Source organism: Babylonia areolata, chromosome 7 (assembly GCF_041734735.1).
Source record: "Babylonia areolata isolate BAREFJ2019XMU chromosome 7, ASM4173473v1, whole genome shotgun sequence".
Taxonomy (NCBI): Eukaryota; Metazoa; Mollusca; class Gastropoda; order Neogastropoda; family Buccinidae; genus Babylonia; species Babylonia areolata.
The window spans coordinates 37385369-37404238 of record NC_134882.1 but is presented as its reverse complement, the minus strand read 5'-3'; positions in this window follow the sequence as shown (position 1 = coordinate 37404238).

Genomic DNA, 18870 nt, shown 5'->3' with positions numbered 1-18870 from the left:
ACGCGCTGGTTCGAATCACGGCTCAGCTGCCGATATTTTCTCCCCCTCCACTGGTGGTCTGGACGCTAGTCATTCGGATGAGACGATAATACGAGGTCTCGTGTGCAGCATGCACTTAGCGCACGTAAAAGAACCCACGGCAACGAAAGGGTTATTTCTGGCAAAATTCTATAGAAAAATCCACTTTGTTAGGAAAAACAAACAAAACTGCAGGCAGGAACAAAAATTGTTATGATAAAACGAAATACAAATATAAATACAAATATAAATATGCTTTTGTTCTTACATGGGTGCATTTGTTGCAAACATAGTAGCATGGAGGTCTCTCATTTTCCGGAACAACGGCTGACGGTTGTTGAAGAGGACCGGCGACAATGTCTCTCTGCTAGAAAGAGACAGACGTCACATAGCAACGTTCGTCTCTGAGATCCATCCTATACACCGGACTACTGATGTGATACCTTGCGGCCGCCTCTCCTCTTCCAGTCTCTGACTGCGGAGCCACTTGCCCCCTCGTCGCTGAGATCGCAGACTGTGTAACGTAACCCCACAGGGACTATGGAGGACTGGCAAGAAGAAATGTACAGTTGTTCGTGGATAGAATGTTTTAACCAAAGGAAACTCATCATTTTCTTTTTATGAAACATGATTCGCAGCATTTTTTTTTTACATTCTGTTGATAAATTCTGCAGCGCATGAGTTCATGGAATGGTCAGGAGAACACGTATGCAGAGACAGACACGGAGACAGAATGATAGGCAGTCAGAGACTAATCTAGAGACACAGAGAAAAAGGGAGAGACTGAGAGACAGACAGACAAACACAGACAAAAAAGGGAGAGAGAGAGAGTGAGACAGAGAGAGAGAGAGAGAGAGAGAGAGAGAGAGAGACTGGGCGAAGGACACAGAGACAGGGAGAGAGAGAGACAGAGAGAGACAGGCAGACAGACAGACAGAGACAGAGACAGAGCCAGGCATGTCATCTTAGATAACGAATCCAAGACTGCAGGCGAGAGGAGCGAAAGAAACGTCAGATTTCCCCACATGGATAGTGGCTGAATGGAGACAGCCGGGGAATGACCTGGGTGAATTATAAAGGCCTCGATGTGAATAAGACTGACCCCCTTCCCTCCCCGACATTTTTCCACCCCTGCTCCTTCACCCGCCCGCCCTCCACACCCAGTCTGTGTGCGCGCGTTTGTGTACGTGTGTGTGTAAGTGTGTGTGCGCGCGCGCGCGCGCGCGCGCGCGTGTGTGTGTGTGTGTGTGTGTGTGTGTGTGTGTGTGCGTGTATGTGTGTGCGTGCGTGCGTGCGTGCGTGCGTGCATGTGTGTGCGAGCGTGCGTGCGTGCGTGTGTGTGTGTGTGTGTGTGTGTGTGTGTGTGTGTGTGCTCAAATGAATGAATGCGTGCTTGTCAAAGTCATCTTGTAATAAAGAGACAATGAACGAGCGACAAGAGATCCAAGACATAACCTGACTGATACAGATTAATGCCAGGAATCAACGTGCCCCTGCCAGACTCACGTGGATCATGGACAACCAACCGCACATAGTACAGTTAATCACAAATCTATTTTCATGCTTTTTTTTTCTCACTAAACGCTACTGTCCGGTAGATAACTTTTTTTTTTTTTTTTTTTTTTTTTTTTTCAGTTTGGAAGGTGGAGTACTGCAATGAAAAGAAAGAAACACAGAAACAATACAAAAACAAAATAAAGAAAGGAGCAAAAGAGAAAGAAACCGAGAAAGACTGGAGGAAGGAAAAAATGACGAAAGAAAGGAAAGTCCCAGTATATATCTGCCTTGAAACTGCACCCGTGTCCTGCGCTGCTTGCAAACGTTTAACTGGTATTTGCACAACCCTGGAAAGTTTGATCAGATCGGACTTGCTTAAAAGATTCCACCTGCCAACTCCGACTGTAACGATTAAACACCAGGTTTTTGTGAACGTCCGCTTGGCCATTGAAGCAATGGATTGATTTGTCCGCTTGTCTCTCTCACTGACTCAAGTTACTGACCTGGTTCACCGCGCTGGTTTGTATCTCTGTTTACTAAAGCAGTGTGGTCGGTTCTTTTATCTCCAGTCTCCGCAAATAGCATGGGGGTGTGTGTTCAAGGCTTTTGTGTTTGTTTGTGTTTGTTTCGTTTTTGTCCTGTGCACACATGGACATGCATGCGTGCACACCATTACAAATTAGATTGATTAGAGAGACTGAGAAACGAACACACACACACACACACACACACACACACACACACTTGCACATGAATGTTCAGATTCATTCATTCACATCACTCCTTGGTTTGAACTTTTTTTCACATTAATTTTATTTCAAATAAATTAATCTAGAGATAAACATCCTGATTGTGAATGATGTTAACAACAATGAAACAGAGAAAAAGGAAATGAATAAACAGAAAGATATACATAGAGGTAAAAAGGTACAAATACAAAAAAAAAAAAAAAAAAAAAAAAAAAAAAAAAAGAAAGAAAGAAAAAAACTAAATAAATAAATACATATAAAAGAAAACAGAAAAAAAAAACACAAACAACCAACCAAACAAAAACGAAAACGAAGTATACAAAAAGAATGTGACAACAAAGGACATAGACAATAATTATGTGAACTGCAAAAAAAAAAAAAAAAAAAAAAAAAAAAAAAAATCTTCTGCACTGCCCAAAACAGATTTTCCACAATGAGCTGGCACATTGCCCAACTGTGATGTGTTTGCTCAGACTTGCCTGCTGGGGATTATTTGCCCTGAACTCAAACTGTGACGAATTAGCAACAGGTTGTGTTGACGTCCGTTTGGGCATCAAAGCAATCGGCGATTATGTTTACTTTTCGCTCACTGACTCAAATTACTCAGTTATTGTGTTGTTGTTGTTGTTTTATGTTTATTGGGTTGCTGCGTTTGATTGTGCATGTTCACGCGTACGCGTGCAAACACACACACACACATATACATGCACATATACATGCACACACACACACACACACACACACACACACACGCACACACACACACACACACACACACACACACACACACACACACACACACACACACACACACACACACACACACACACACACACACACACACACACACACATATATATATATATATATATTACAGAGTGAGTGAGTGGATATGAATCTCTCTCTCTCTCTCTCTCTCTCTCTCTCTCTCTCTCTCTCTCTCTCTCTCTCTATATATATATATATATATATATATATATATATATATGTGTGTGTGTGTGTGTGTGTGTGTGTGTGTGTGTGTGTGTATGCATATATATATATATATATATATATATATATATATATATATATATATATATATATATATATATTCATATCCATTCACTCACTTTGTAATATATTTCTCGTTTTTAAAATTTTTGTCCATAATTTAAAAGATAACCTTCGTGTTCGTTAGCATACCACTCTATGATGAACAGGGATAAGGAAAGGAAAAAAGAAAAGAAAGTAAGAAAGTCAACAAAAAAAGAAAGAAAGAAGGAAGGAAGGAAGGAAAGAAAGACAGAAAAGCACAAAGTATAAAAGAAGACGAAGAAATGTTAAAGTTGCCTGCTTTTAAACTGAGTGTTCTGCTCTGCACAAAATTTGATTGGGTTTTCAGTAATCGATGGATAGAGAGCAACAAAGAAGACTGGGAGGACGGGGGGTGGGGAGGGTTGGGGGGGGGGGGGGGGGGCAGAAGAAAAAGAACTAAGTCCCAGTTTTCATGGTTTCAGCACCGCCTAAAACCCGACCGCCGGGTTTTCAGTAATCGACGTAAGCGTCGCGCAACCCTGGTATGTTTGCTCAAACCAGACCACCAGGGATTCCAACCCTGACCTCGAACTGTAACGATTAAACACCAGGTTGTGTGGACGTCTGTTTTGGGCATCAAATTGATGGATTATTGTGTTTGCTTTTCCATCACTGACTCAAATTACGAGGCATGTGCATTTGATTGTCTATGTTCCTGGTTCACCGCATTGAGTGATTGTGTTAAGCTCTGAATTTAGATTCAAGATTTTTTTTTTTTTGTTTTAGCTTTCTCCTTGCATCATTATAACAGTGTGGGCATATACATGTGCATAGAGGGAGATACTGATACAGGCACATAATGAAAGACATACAGACATACTGAAATACGGACCCAGACACACAGGCACATCCGGCCACTTAGGACACACACACACACACACACACACACACACACACACACACACACACACACACGTGCAAACGAATCATTTCCATGTTCATTAAATTAATCAATCACGTTTGTTAACATAGTACACTACAAAGAACTGAGAGAAAGGGTGAAAGAAAGAAAGAATGAATGAGTAAATGAATGGAAGCAAAATAAATGAATAAATAAAATAAGAAATGAAAGAAAGAATAAAGTAAGACATGAATGGGTAAAAGAAAAACAAAACAAAAGGAAAGACAGAAAGAAAACAGAAAATAAAGAAAGAGAGAAAGGAATACAGAAAAACAGAAAAGAAAGAAAGGAAACATGCACATAAAAAGAAAGAAGAAAAATGAATAACAAAGAAAAGGAAAGAAGACAGGAAAGATCCAACTGAGAGATAGAGCGAGAGAAAGAAAGAAAAAATCGATGAAGGCAAAACCAACAAATAAAACAAATACAAAATATGAAAGAAGAGAAAGAAATAAAGTAGGAAAAAAACAAAAAAAAAAAAAAAAGCAAATCAAAAATAGGAAGCACAAAAAGAAAACAGAACTAAAGACAGACTGAAATACAGGAAAAAAAACAACAACAAAAACAAACAGAAAAGAAAGTAAAAAAGAAAAGAAAAGAAAACTACAAATGAGAAAAAAGTAAGAGAAAAGGAAGAATAAAAAGAACAGCAAAGAGATCAACAAAGAAGCAGGAGAAGAAAAAAAAAAGTAGAAGAAAAAGATCTAAGTCCCAGTTCGCCTGCTTTTTCAGGGTTTCAGCACCGCCTAAAACTCGACCGCCGGGTTTTCAGTAATCGACGGAAGCGTCGCGCGACCCTGGTATGTTTGCTCAAACCAGACCACCAGGGATTCCAAGCCCGAACTCAAACTGTAACGATTAAACACCAGGTTGTGTGGACGTCTGTTTTGGGCATCAAAGCGATGGATTATTGTGTTTGCTTTTCCCTCACTGACTCAAATTACTGGGTGATTGTGTTTGGCTGTCTGTGTTCCTCATTCACCGCACCGCGGTATTGTGTTTGACTGTCTGTTTGCTGATGCAGTATGGTCGGTTCTTTCATCTTCACTTGGTTGTTGTCGTTGTATTCTTCTTCTTGTTTTTCTTTTCTTTTCTTTTCATCCTGTAGCGGGTATAAGAGTGCACTCATGCACTAGCATGTGCATATGCGGTCACAGACTTAGAACGTTAGGTTAATAGAGAGAATGACAGACGGTCTTACAGGTGGGCAAAGACACAGACAGACACAGACAGACACACCTCACACACACACACACACACACACACACACACACACACGCACACACACAGTACGCACACTTCTTTCTTTATCTCCTTCCTCTGTTCGTCCCGCCTTTCTTCTTTTTGACATAACGTCATTCCAGAGAGAACGTCAGAGATAGAGGCTTTCACCCTCTAAATCCACGACTTTATTCTATGGGCTGGCATAACGTAAAATAAATAAATAAATGAATAAATAGATAAATAAATAAATGAGTAAATAAATAAATAAATAAATAAATAAATAAATAAATAAATAAATAAATAAATAAATAAATGAAAATCAGATTCCATCTCCCCTGCTGCATATTTCCCCCATCTGAGCGCGCGAGTGCGTGTACTCATAGGTTTTTCTTCGCACATCGCTGCAGTGCGGGGTAAAAAAAAAAAAAAAAAAAAAAAAAAGGCTGAAGACATTAGAAAAAATAAAGAAAGAAGAAAAAAAAAAAAAGGTTTAAGACATTAAAAGAAAAAAAGACCGAAGACACAAAGAAAAAAAAAAAAAAAAGAAAGTAAGAAAGAAAAAAAAAAGAAAGACATAAAAACAACCAAAACCAAATGAAAGACTGAAGACATTTCCTCCGATTACTCAGGTCAGTGTAAATGCGCTGAGGTTAATTCGCTGAAATACCGCTCGCTCCTGCCGCATATCTCCTCCGGCGATCCTCCCCCGCTCATCTCATACCTCTGTCCTATCTCCAATCTCTTCTTTGATTAAACACGTCCTCCCCCTCCTCCTTCTCCTCCTCCTCCTCCTTCTCCTCCTCCCCTCCTCCTCCTCCTCAACCTCCAACCCGCTTTCAAGCAGATGGCTAAAAAGTTACGCATATATATATATATATATATATATCCCTCAAATACAATGCGTTTATTTTTATGCTGTGGAGTAAAGCACGCGAACAATGACTAACAGACACTAGAAAACAAGTAAAGAATAGGCCTTGAAGTCAAATAAGAAGAAACCAGTATGTTCACTGGTTCATTACTTACATAAAATAAAGTTATTGTTACCGTAAAAAGTAAAAAAAATAAAAAAAATAATAAAAAGAAAAGCCACGGATGATTGATTAGAAAAGAACCAATAAAAACGACTGGATCAATCGAGTTATCGATCATTATTCAGAAGATCGATATCCATCGAGACCAAGCTGATTCAGACGCATCTATGCGGGCGTTCGCAGATTTCTACACACTCATTGGCTCCAGACTTCTTCCAGAAACATGAGCAGGAACAGAAGCGACACGATGGAACGTGTGTGTGTGTGTGTGTGTGTGTGTGTGTGTGTGTGTGTGTGTGTGTGTGTGTGTGTGTGTGTGTGTGTGTGTGTGTGTGTGTTTGTTTTGTTTGCTTTTTTTTGGGTTTTTTTGTTTTGTTTTGTTTTTGGTTTTTTGGTTTTTTGGGGTTTTTTTTTTGTTGTTGTTGTTTTTTTTTTTTTTTGGGGGGGGGTTGTGTGTGTGTGTGTGTGTGTGTGTGTGTGTGTGTGTGTGTGTGTGTGTGTGTGTGTTTATACTATCATTGTAATTATTCAGATGTTTTCTTATAATTATGTTTTCATTTATCTATATATCTTTTCTTTTTTCCCCTCTCAATCTTAAACTATTAAGCATTTTGAGTGATGTGCCTTATTTCACCCGTGTTATTTTTATTCTATTTTTTTTTTCCCCTAAAGGCTTGACGAAGCACACAGGGTCACACTGCTGGTCAGGCATTATGTGTGGTAGCAAATATCGATATGTCCCCACTCAGTGACGCCTCCTCGAGACATTAAACTGAACTGAATTGACCTGAGCCGAACATATATGCTTCCTATTTCACTCTTTGCTCTTTTTGTTTTTCTTTCTTTCTTTTTTTTTTTTTTTTTCTTTTAGCTTACGCGACAAAATGTTAGAAAACACGTATGTCCCTCAGTATAGATTTCTTGTCTTTGAAAACAGTAGACTCTGTATCGTGTTTTATTAACAACAGAACATCGAAGAAGTTATCAGAAGAACGTACTCCCGTTTCTGATACGATTTTTCAGAGCTTTGCGAAACTAGAACAGCTTTTGAAGATGAAACTGTATGCTTTCATCTCAGCAATGCCCGCCCGATATCATCAGGAAAAACAAAGAAACAATCCAACTCTATACTTGTCAGGTTTTTTCTTGCTAATTACGCCTGGTGTCTTATATCTAGACTCGGACACCTTACCCGGAGTGCTTCAGAACTAAAGAAAAATAGTGTGGAAAAGTTGAGGAAAGATAGAGAGAGAAAGAGAGAGTGAGAGAAGAAGAAGAAGAAGAAGAAGAAGAAGAAGAAGAAGAAGAAGAAGAAGAAGAAGAAGAAGAGTAGGACACAAATACAATCAATAAAAACTGTGTAAATATTGCGAAAGCAGCTACAGATTTGTCAAACATATGGAAACAACTGAGTTTAACTTTGAACTTTGAATCCAGAATCACTTTTTTTGTTTTTTTTAATTACGTATTGCAACTTCAGCACCAAGGAGGCGTCAAATTTTACGGTTTGATCCATATACAATGCACCAACTCTGCTTAAAAGAAAGAAAGAAAGAAAGAACGAAAAAACACACACACACACACACAAAAAAAAAATGTGTGTGTGTGTGTGTGTGTGTGTGTGTGTGTGTGTGTGTGTGTGTGTGTGTGTGTGTGTGTGTAATTATATATACATATATAGATAGATAGATAGATAGATAGATCGTCATGTTAAAAAACAGAAACTAATAACTGTCAACCTTTCGTCATGTATTGATTGGAGATTCCTGTACCAGTATTTGTGGGCAAGAACATGCGCGCGCGTCGCGTCTATGTAAGTTTGGTCCCCTTTAAGAAAAAAAGAAAAAAAGAAAGAACGAAAGAAAGAAAGAAAGAAAAACAAAGAAAAGAAAAGTATGGCAAAAAAACATGTTGTGATTCAGATTCAAAAAAAAGAAAAAGAATAAATTTTAAATGGGGTCCACATCCAAAACGGAATTTATTTTTGCCGGGTAAATAACAAACGACCCCCCACCCCCACCCCCTTGCCCCCACCACCCCCCACTTCCCCACCCCGCCAAAAAAAAGACTTCCCGTCCATAGCCAATCGGACAAAAGGATGATACAAAAACGGATACACACACACACACACACACACACACACACACAATCAGCATAGCAAGCCTAATTACCACAGCAGACGTGCAAACATGTTTCTCTCCGCGAACATTGTAAGAATAATAATTTCATGTCTGTGATTTAAGGCGAATGTTTTTTGTTTGTTTGTTTTTTTGGTTTTTTGTTGTTGTTTTTTTGTTGTTGTTTTTTTGTTTTTGTTTTTGTTTTTTAACTCAATCAGTACGGCCAGTCCTCTCTTCTCCTCTACACAGACCCCTCGGATGTCCAGTGGGTGTCTGAATGACCCAACCTTTAGCTTCCGTCGTCAGAATTGTGGTATTCTTTGTCAACATTCACCTCTTCAGTACAAGAGCCTTCCGCTTGCAATATTTTGATGGTGGTAATTGGGGTGAAACGCTGTTAACGTCGTCTCTTTCGCCGTTCGTATGGAGAGAGTTAATGTGGTTGTTTTTCTCTCTCGTTTTTGACACGATGGCCTTTTCTTCCACAAACATTTTGTATGGCTTGCTTTTTTTTTATTTTTTTTTTTTATTTTTTTTTTTTTTATTCGATTGTAGGTTCTCTGTAGGGTGTGTGTGTGTGTGTGTGTGTGTGTGTGTGTGTGTGTGTGTGTGAGCAGTTTGTGTGTGTGTGCCTCGCCGTGTCTTTTGTTGTTTCAGTATATGGGGAGCCACACTGCGCAACACAGCCGGGTTGCATGAAGCCATCTTTTCAACGCTAAAATTGCTCAGAGTCAAGAGTTAAGAATGCTCCTTTGCACATGGAATTCACCCATGGAGTTAGGAAAGGTTCTCAACGATAAGTAAATTTAGCGTTGCTAAGTTCGCTCACGTAACCCATCCTGGTCTGCACACGAAACACCATAAAGAGGCACAAACATAATTATTACACTCTAATCCGCCTTGATTCTGAGCGCACACCATGCTTTGGGCAACGGACGGGAGAAGCACACACTAGCCTCCCTTGCCATTTTTGTTGGCAAATTATTTCCTTTGATTTATGCTTGGATCGGCTGAGAGCAAAATTTCATAGACAACAATTCCTCATATCAGGATGGAGAGAGGGATGGAGAGAAGAATGATTGTACTATATTTTTCGATAAAATCAGTATTTTATAAAAATATTTTAAGATTTTGTCGCCAATATCATAACAATACTTAGGGTGCTGTTGGAACTACTCAAAATGAAAAACAAAATCATGTGATAAAAAAAGGGAAATATAAAGAAGAAGAAGAAAAAAAAAAAAGATTTGGGGGATTTTTTGGGGGGAGGGTGATGGGGGGGATTGCCAATGAAGAAGGCATATCAAGCACAAAAACAAAATATTTATTTAAAAAAATAAATAAATAAATAAAAATAGAAGAGAAAAAGGGTGCTCCATGACCTGCATGCAACTGAGATAACAAAAAAAATCCGACTGTCTGTTCTGAAAGGACATGAAAATATATGAAAAGTCATAATGGCAGAAGGAGAGAAAGTGGAGAGAGAAAGAGAGAGACAGAGAGAGAAAGATACAGAGAAAGATACAGACATACAGAGGGACAGAGAGAGAGTGACTGAGATAGAGAGGGAGAGGCAAACAGACAGAGAAGAGAGAGATATAGGGGGGATGAGACAGAGAGATAGAGACAATTACAGACAGACAGACAGAGACATAGAGAGATACACACAGAGAGATAGAAAAAATACAGACAGACAGAGGGAGACATAGAGAGATACAGTCAGACAGAGCGAAAGAGAAAGAAAGAGATAGACAGTCAGGCAGACAAGCAGACAAGCAAACAGGCAGACAGTCAGACAGATAGGCAGACAGAAAGACAGGCAGACAGACATACAGACAAGCAGACAGGGACACACAGAGAGAGATAGAGAAAGAGAGAGAGAGAGAGAGGGGGGGGGGGATCGTATATTTGAAACTTTCAAGTTAAAAATCGAGTTAAAACCATGCAATATTTTGCGCCGATGTTTGTTTTATTTGTTCCAGCACATGAGACCTGCAGTTAAATGAATAAAAAAAATACTTTGGAAGGAAGAGCAACATTGAAGAGAATTAACCTCACAAAACCAGTCAACAGAGACCCTTAATTGAAAGCAAAAACCCCAAATCATACAAGGTGAAATAAAACCCGCTTACCACAAACACAGAAAACACACAAAGACTCCAGAACTTTATGACTACACATTTCAGGAAAAACAACAACAACAACAACAACAACAACAACAACAAAACAAACATGGACGTAAAAGCAAAAGAAACATGAAACAAATCGATTCAATTTCACTTGTCACAACCGTGAAATTAGCTGGGTTGTTGGGAAGGGTGTGGGGGTGGGAAGGATGGAGAAAGGGAAGAGTGGTCTGTCATTAGAGCATTAAATAAACAGACAAAACACAAATGGGCATGAGGAAGGCCATTGTGCACAGTTCCGGTTAAAAGACACCATGGGATGCAAACCAAAAAGCAAGGCCTGAAACAGAAAGAAACGACAGGGCAAAGGTGTAGGTTTTAAACGAACCACAAGGAGCCACTAGAATCACATGGTCTTCAGAGACATTGCCTCAGACATTGGATGAAATGAGATTGATTTCAATTAAACTAAATTAGGCTATATTCCATCATGATTAAACAAATCGAATCTTTTTTTTTTTTCTTTTTTTTTTTTTTTTTTTTTATTTTTTTTTTTTAATTTCTATGTTTATTATTATGAAACTGATGAATAAGATTGATTTCCATGAAATTGATTGGGTTACATTTCACTAGATTGAAACAGATCGAATCATATTTAATGAAGCTGATGAGTGAGACTGATTTCAATTAAGTCAAACCTGGCTTTTTTTTTCCATCAGATAGAACGGATTCCTTTATCCAAAATCACCGAAGTGGTATCATAGATAAAACCAACGCAACGCTTTGCACTCCTAGCTATGGTTTACAAGGCTTTGCTCACCCGTCGTCGAACATTCCGAATACAGCTCCATTGCTAGCGCTGCCTGTCATTTGCAGATTATGCATATTGTATGTCTTGTGTGTATAGTCTGGCAGAAAGAAAGTACCCCACTTGTGTGTATTGTCTTACAGATAGAAAGTACCCCACTTGTGTGCATTGTCTTGCAGATAGAAAGTACCCCACTTGTGTGTATTGTCTGTCAGAAAGAAAGTACCCCACTTGTGTGCATTGTTTTCCAGATAGAAAGTACCCTTAATTGTGTGTATTGTCTTGCAGATCGAAAGTACCCCACTTGTGTGTATTGTCTGGCAGAAAGAAAGTACCCCACTTGTGTGTATTGTCTTGCAGATAGAAAGTACCCCACTTGTGTGCATTGTCTTGCAGATAGAAAGTACCCAACTTGTGTGTATTGTCTGGCAGAAAGAAAGTACCCCACTTGTGTGTATTGTCTTGCAGATAGAAAGTACCCCACTTGTGTGTATTGTCTTGCAGAAAGAAAGTACCCCACTTGTGTGCATTGTCTTGCAGATAGAAAGTACCCAACTTGTGTGTATTGTCTTGCAGAAAGAAAGTACCCCACTTGTGTGTATTGTCTTGCAGGTAGAAAGTACCCCACTTGTGTGTATTGTCTTGCAGATAGAAAGTACCCCACTTGTGTGTATCGTTTTGCAGATAGATAGTACCCCACTTGTGTGTATTGTCTTGCAGATAGAAAGTACCCCACTTGTGTGTATTGTCTGGCAGAAAGAAAGTACCCCACTTGTGTGTATTGTCTTGCAGATAGAAAGTACCCCACTTGTGTGTATTGTCTGGCAGAAAGAAAGTACCCCACTTGTGTGTATTGTCTTGCAGATAGAAAGTACCCCACTTGTGTGCATTGTCTTGCAGATAGAAAGTACCCCACTTGTGTGCATCGTTTTGCAGATAGATAGTACCCCACTTGTGTGCATTGTCTTGCAGATAGAAAGTACCTTTTGCAGATAGATAGTACCCCACTTGTGTGTATTGTCTTGCAGATAGAAAGTACCCCACTTGTGTGTATTGTCTTGCAGAAAAAAGTACCCCACTTGTGTGTATTGTCTTGCAGATAGAAAGTACCCCACTTGTGTGTATTGTCTTGCAGATAGAAAGTACCCCACTTGTGTGTATTGTCTTGCAGATAGAAAGTACCCCACTTGTGTGCATCGTTTTGCAGATAGATAGTACCCCACTTGTGTGCATTGTCTTGCAGATAGAAAGTACCCCACTTGTGTGTATCGTTTTGCAGATAGATAGTACCCCACTTGTGTGTATTGTCTTGCAGATAGAAAGTACCCCACTTGTGTGTATTGTCTTGCAGAAAGAAAGTACCCCACTTGTGTGTATTGTCTTGCAGATAGAAAGTACCCCACTTGTGTGCATTGTCTTGCAGATAGAAAGTACCCCACTTGTGTGTATCGTTTTGCAGATAGATAGTACCCCACTTGTGTGTATTGTCTTGCAGATAGAAAGTACCCCACTTGTGTGTATAGTCTTGCAGAAAGAAAGTACCCCACTTGTGTGCATTGTCTTGCAGATAGAAAGTACCCCACTTGTGTGCATTGTCTTGCAGATAGAAAGTACCCCACTTGTGTGTATCGTTTTGCAGATAGATAGTACCACACTTGTGTGTATTGTCTGGCAGATAGAAAGTACCCCACTTGTGTGTATCGTTTTGCTGATAGATAGTACCCCACTTGTGTGTATTGTCTGGCAGAGGGAAAGTACCCCACTTGTGTGTATTATCTGGCAGAAAGAAAGTACCCCACTTGTGTGCATTGTCTTGCAGATAGAAAGTACCCCACTTGTGTGCATCGTTTTGCAGATAGATAGTACCCCACTTGTGTGCATTGTCTTGCAGATAGAAAGTACCCCACTTATGTGTATCGTTTTGCAGATAGATAGTACCCCACTTGTGTGTATTGTCTTGCAGATAGAAAGTACCCCACTTGTGTGCATTGTCTTGCAGATAGAAAGTACCCCACTTGTGTGCATCGTTTTGCAGATAGATAGTACCCCACTTGTGTGCATTGTCTTGCAGATAGAAAGTACCCCACTTGTGTGTATCGTTTTGCAGATAGATAGTACCCCACTTGTGTGTATTGTCTTGCAGATAGAAAGTACCCCACTTGTGTGTATTGTCTTGCAGAAAGAAAGTACCCCACTTGTGTGTATTGTCTTGCAGATAGAAAGTACCCCACTTGTGTGCATTGTCTTGCAGATAGAAAGTACCCCACTTGTGTGTATCGTTTTGCAGATAGATAGTACCCCACTTGTGTGTATTGTCTGGCAGATAGAAAGTACCCCACTTGTGTGTATTGTCTTGCAGAAAGAAAGTACCCCACTTGTGTGTATTGTCTTGCAGATAGAAAGTACCCCACTTGTGTGCATTGTCTTGCAGATAGAAAGTACCCCACTTGTGTGTATCGTTTTGCAGATAGATAGTACCCCACTTGTGTGTATTGTCTTGCAGATAGAAAGTACCCCACTTGTGTGTATAGTCTTGCAGATAGAAAGTACCCCACTTGTGTGCATTGTCTTGCAGATAGAAAGTACCCCACTTGTGTGCATTGTCTTGCAGATAGAAAGTACCCCCACTTGTGTGTATCGTTTTGCAGATAGATAGTACCACACTTGTGTGTATTGTCTGGCAGATAGAAAGTACCCCACTTGTGTGTATCGTTTTGCTGATAGATAGTACCCCACTTGTGTGTATTGTCTGGCAGAGGGAAAGTACCCCACTTGTGTGTATTATCTGGCAGAAAGAAAGTACCCCACTTGTGTGCATTGTCTTGCAGATAGAAAGTACCCCACTTGTGTGCATCGTTTTGCAGATAGATAGTACCCCACTTGTGTGCATTGTCTTGCAGATAGAAAGTACCCCACTTATGTGTATCGTTTTGCAGATAGATAGTACCCCACTTGTGTGTATTGTCTTGCAGATAGAAAGTACCCCACTTGTGTGCATTGTCTTGCAGATAGAAAGTACCCCACTTGTGTGCATCGTTTTGCAGATAGATAGTACCCCACTTGTGTGCATTGTCTTGCAGATAGAAAGTACCCCACTTGTGTGTATCGTTTTGCAGATAGATAGTACCCCACTTGTGTGTATTGTCTTGCAGATAGAAAGTACCCCACTTGTGTGTATTGTCTTGCAGAAAGAAAGTACCCCACTTGTGTGTATTGTCTTGCAGATAGAAAGTACCCCACTTGTGTGCATTGTCTTGCAGATAGAAAGTACCCCACTTGTGTGTATCGTTTTGCAGATAGATAGTACCCCACTTGTGTGTATTGTCTTGCAGATAGAAAGTACCCCACTTGTGTGTATCGTTTTGCTGATAGATAGTACCCCACTTGTGTGTATTGTCTGGCAGAGGGAAAGTACCCCACTTGTGTGTATTATCTGGCAGAAAGAAAGTACCCCACTTGTGTGTATTGTCTGTCAGAAGGAATCATATGACAATATGGAACCACATCGACAAGAGATACAGACAGGGATAAAGCTGGAGAGGTGGGAGGCGGTTTTTTTTTGTTTTTTGTTGTTTTTTTTTTTTTGGGGGGGGGGTTGTTGTTTTTTTAAGATGCTCTCTCTCTTCTTTTTTTTTTTTTGTATTCTGTTTTCTTAAAGCGTTTTTATTTTTTCCTCACTTCGGCGTTATCGTTGTTGGTGGTGGTGGTGATGGTGGTAGTGGTGGTCTTCCTCTTCTTCTTCTTCTTCTTCTTCTTCTTCTTCGTGTGTGTGTGTGTGTGTGTGTGTGTGTGTGTGTGTGTGTGTGTGTGTGTGTGTGTGTGTGTGTGTGTGTGTGTGTGTGTGTGTGTGTGTTGATGAGGGTGCAGGAGAGGTTCATGGCTTCTCAGTGCATCGTCACTGACCTTGCTCTCCGTTGGTTAAGCAGAAAAAAAAGGAGGTCCTTGTAGTGCATTGTGCACAGCTGTCCACTTGTTTACGATCAACTCATGGAAACGAGGGACAGAGAGTTCGGCGTTCCGTTTACAACGGGCAAATAGCGTCTTTGATTCCTTCGTATACCCTTTACCCCCCCCCCCCCCCCAACCCCCTACCCCCCCCCCCCCCCCCCGGGTCCCCGCACACACACACACACACACACACACACACACACACACACACTTACACACACGCACACACACACGCACACACACACACACACACACACACACACACACACAAACAAACACTGTCAACAGTTGTCTGTACTGGTGAACAAGAGGGGCTAAAAGCCAGACACCTGTGGCGCCAGAGAGTACCCGTTTGTTTTCCTGGTTGTCTGGCTTCTCTAAAAGTCCGGAATGACCATGCTAGGGGTGAAGTTTATGCTTGGTGATTTAGAGTACCACGTCTGGCAAACAGTATTGGCTGGGGGCATGGGGGGTGGGGGTGGGGGGTGGCGGCGGCTGGGGGGGGGGGGGGGAGGCAGATTCGTGCGTGTCTTTCTCCAATACGCATCCTCGCCCGCATTCTGGCATCTCAGTCACAGGGGAGCTGTGTTATGGTGCATTCATGGGGCATCTAGTTTCTTTTTTTTTTATCATTGTCATCATCATCATCATCATCATCATCAACAGCAGCAGCAGCAGCAGCAAGAACAAGAACGGTAGCAGCAACAGCAGCGTCATCATCGTCATTAACATCATCTCCTTCGACATAATAACACTAGCAGCAGCAGCAGCAGCAGCAGTAGTAGCAGAAGTAGTCACTGCCCCTGTTGTTCTTGTTGTTGTTGATGTTGTTGTTCTTGTGGTTCTTGTCGTCATTACTGTTGCTCTTGTTCTAGTTGTTATCAGTATTGTTCAAACTTCTTCTAGTATATATATATATATATATATATATGAGGTTTTTTGCCGACTCGAAATATCCGCCTACAGACACAAGCTGAGAGGTGATGAAATTGAACGTAACTTAATGCGGCCTTCGCTTTGTTTCTGTTACATTTTATTTTAATTTTTAATTTATTTCTTTACAGAACTCGTCCCATTCTCGCAAACCCAGTGCCAAGAACACCACCTCACCACCCCAACCGGACAAAGATATAACAGTCTATTCTTCAGAGGACCATCAGTGGAAACTCAAGCATAACTATTGCCATAGCAACCGTCTCAACAGGAACTTCTGATTCAGTTGAAGTAACTGATACGTTCCAGAGCGGGTGGTACTTAAACTGGGAGAGGTGTGAAGTTATAGCCTGCCAGACGCCGCAACACGGAAGATCGCTGTGGAAAATGATGATCGACGGTATCAGTTTGACTGCAGAATCGATTTCAGTTATGGGAAGGGAAATACAAAATATGAGTTATGTGGATGGAAGAGAGAATGAGTGAATGAGGGGACCTTGTTGTCACGGTAAACGTCACCAGACCACAAGAGAGCTATTCCATTTATGACGTGTTGCTGTTTTATTGTGATGAAAGAAAGCGGATGCCATGGGGACGTTTAGTCGCTGTGGTGATTGTCGTTCCTTTCTCTCAGCCCACCAAATCTATGTATCTGACTCTCTCTTTCTTTCTGTCTGTGTCTGTGTCTGTCTCTATCTGTGTCTGTGTTTCTATGTCTCTATGTGTCTCTGTCAGCCTGCCTGCCTGAAACGACAAAATTTAGGCTGGATATATCAGATTTGCTTGTTTATTTGACTGTGATAAAAACAGAACACTGTCATATAAATCTGACTTGTCCATTGTGTAAGAAAAAGGAAGACTAAGTGCATTGTGTTGTGTGTAACTTGTTCAGCTAAGAGAAATTATGGCCTCGAAGCATGTCATGAGCAAATTATCTCCAGTATCGTTTCTTTGTCATTTGTTTTGTTCTTGAAGATTGTGTAATGGTATTTCTTCACGAGGGGCCATAGCCTGATGAATGAACCATTCGCATTAGTATTTCCATTCTGTCTCTATCTGTCTGTCTGTCTGTCTGTCTGATTGGCATTCTCTCTGTCTATCTGTCTGTTATACTGTCTCTTTCTCTCTAACTCTCTGTCTCTTACTCTTTCCCTGTCTGTTTGGCATTCAGCTCTCCAGTCTCACAATTTTTATGATGTGTATTCAACTTTCAGTCAGTCCCTTTCACTAAAACCTTATTTGAACAATGTTCGATGTATTAGTATGCGCCGTGTTTTTTTTGTTGTTTTTTTTGTGTTTTTTTTCCGCGGTTTAGAATTGGAATGTCCAACTTGCGATCACACTTTTTGCAGTTCAACTATGATGGGCAAAGCAAGAATTGTCCCTATTGTGATGATACTCTGGAAACAGAAATACATTTTCTGTTGGTCTGTCGTACGTACTATTCTCTGCGTTCCCATTTGATTCCTGCCAAATTTCACAAATATCCAAGTGCATCTAAGATGTCCATGTTGTTATCTTGTGTGAGTGAGAGATTGGATGCCAGTGTTTGCAAGTTTGTATTCAAAGCGTTTTCAATACGAGCAAAATGCTGTAAAATCGTTACCAATGCCCATGTTGTTCAGGAATCGTCCAAATATTCATTTCCCTGTTACAATTGTTTTGTCTTCGTGAACTCCATTGTTATGGATCTGTGGTCTGACAATTAAAATATTTCGACAACAACTTCGACTTGCCTGTCTGTCTCTTTCTGTATATCTCTACCAGGATTCTTCTGTCCGTCCGTTTGTCAGCCCGTCCGTCTCTCTCTCTCCCTCTCTCTCTCCCCCCCTCTCTCTCTCTTCTATCCATCTGTCAATCTGTGTGCGTGTGTGTATATGTGTGTGCATGTGTGTGCGTGTGTGTGTATGTGTGTGTGTGTGTGTGTGTGTGGGTGGGTGGGTGAGTGTGTGAGTGTGTGAGTGTATATGCGTGCGCGTGCGCATGCGCGTGCGCGTGTGTCTGTTGTTTATCATATTCTTTATGCACGACTTTTTTCCATTAAATATACATGTGTTATTGTAACTGATGTAGATTAGCAAGGGCAGATTAGAAGAATATGCCATGCCTAAAATCTTAATCCTTGAATAAAAAAAACGTTTTGAGTTCTGAGTTCTGAGCTCTCTCTCTCTCTCTCTCTCTCTCTCTCTCTCTCTGTTTAATACCAGGAGCTATTGAATTATTTCTGTTACTTTTTGCTGACGATGTCATTCTTTTGTCAGGGACGGTAAAAGGTTTACAAAATCAGCTAAATGTATTAAAAGAAGAAGCAGATCGGTTATGTTTGACTGTTAATCTAGATAAAACGAATATTATGGTTTTTAGAATGGGTGGACATTTGTCAATGCATGAAAAATGGTTATACGGAAATACTGAAGTTAGAGTTGTTAATTCAT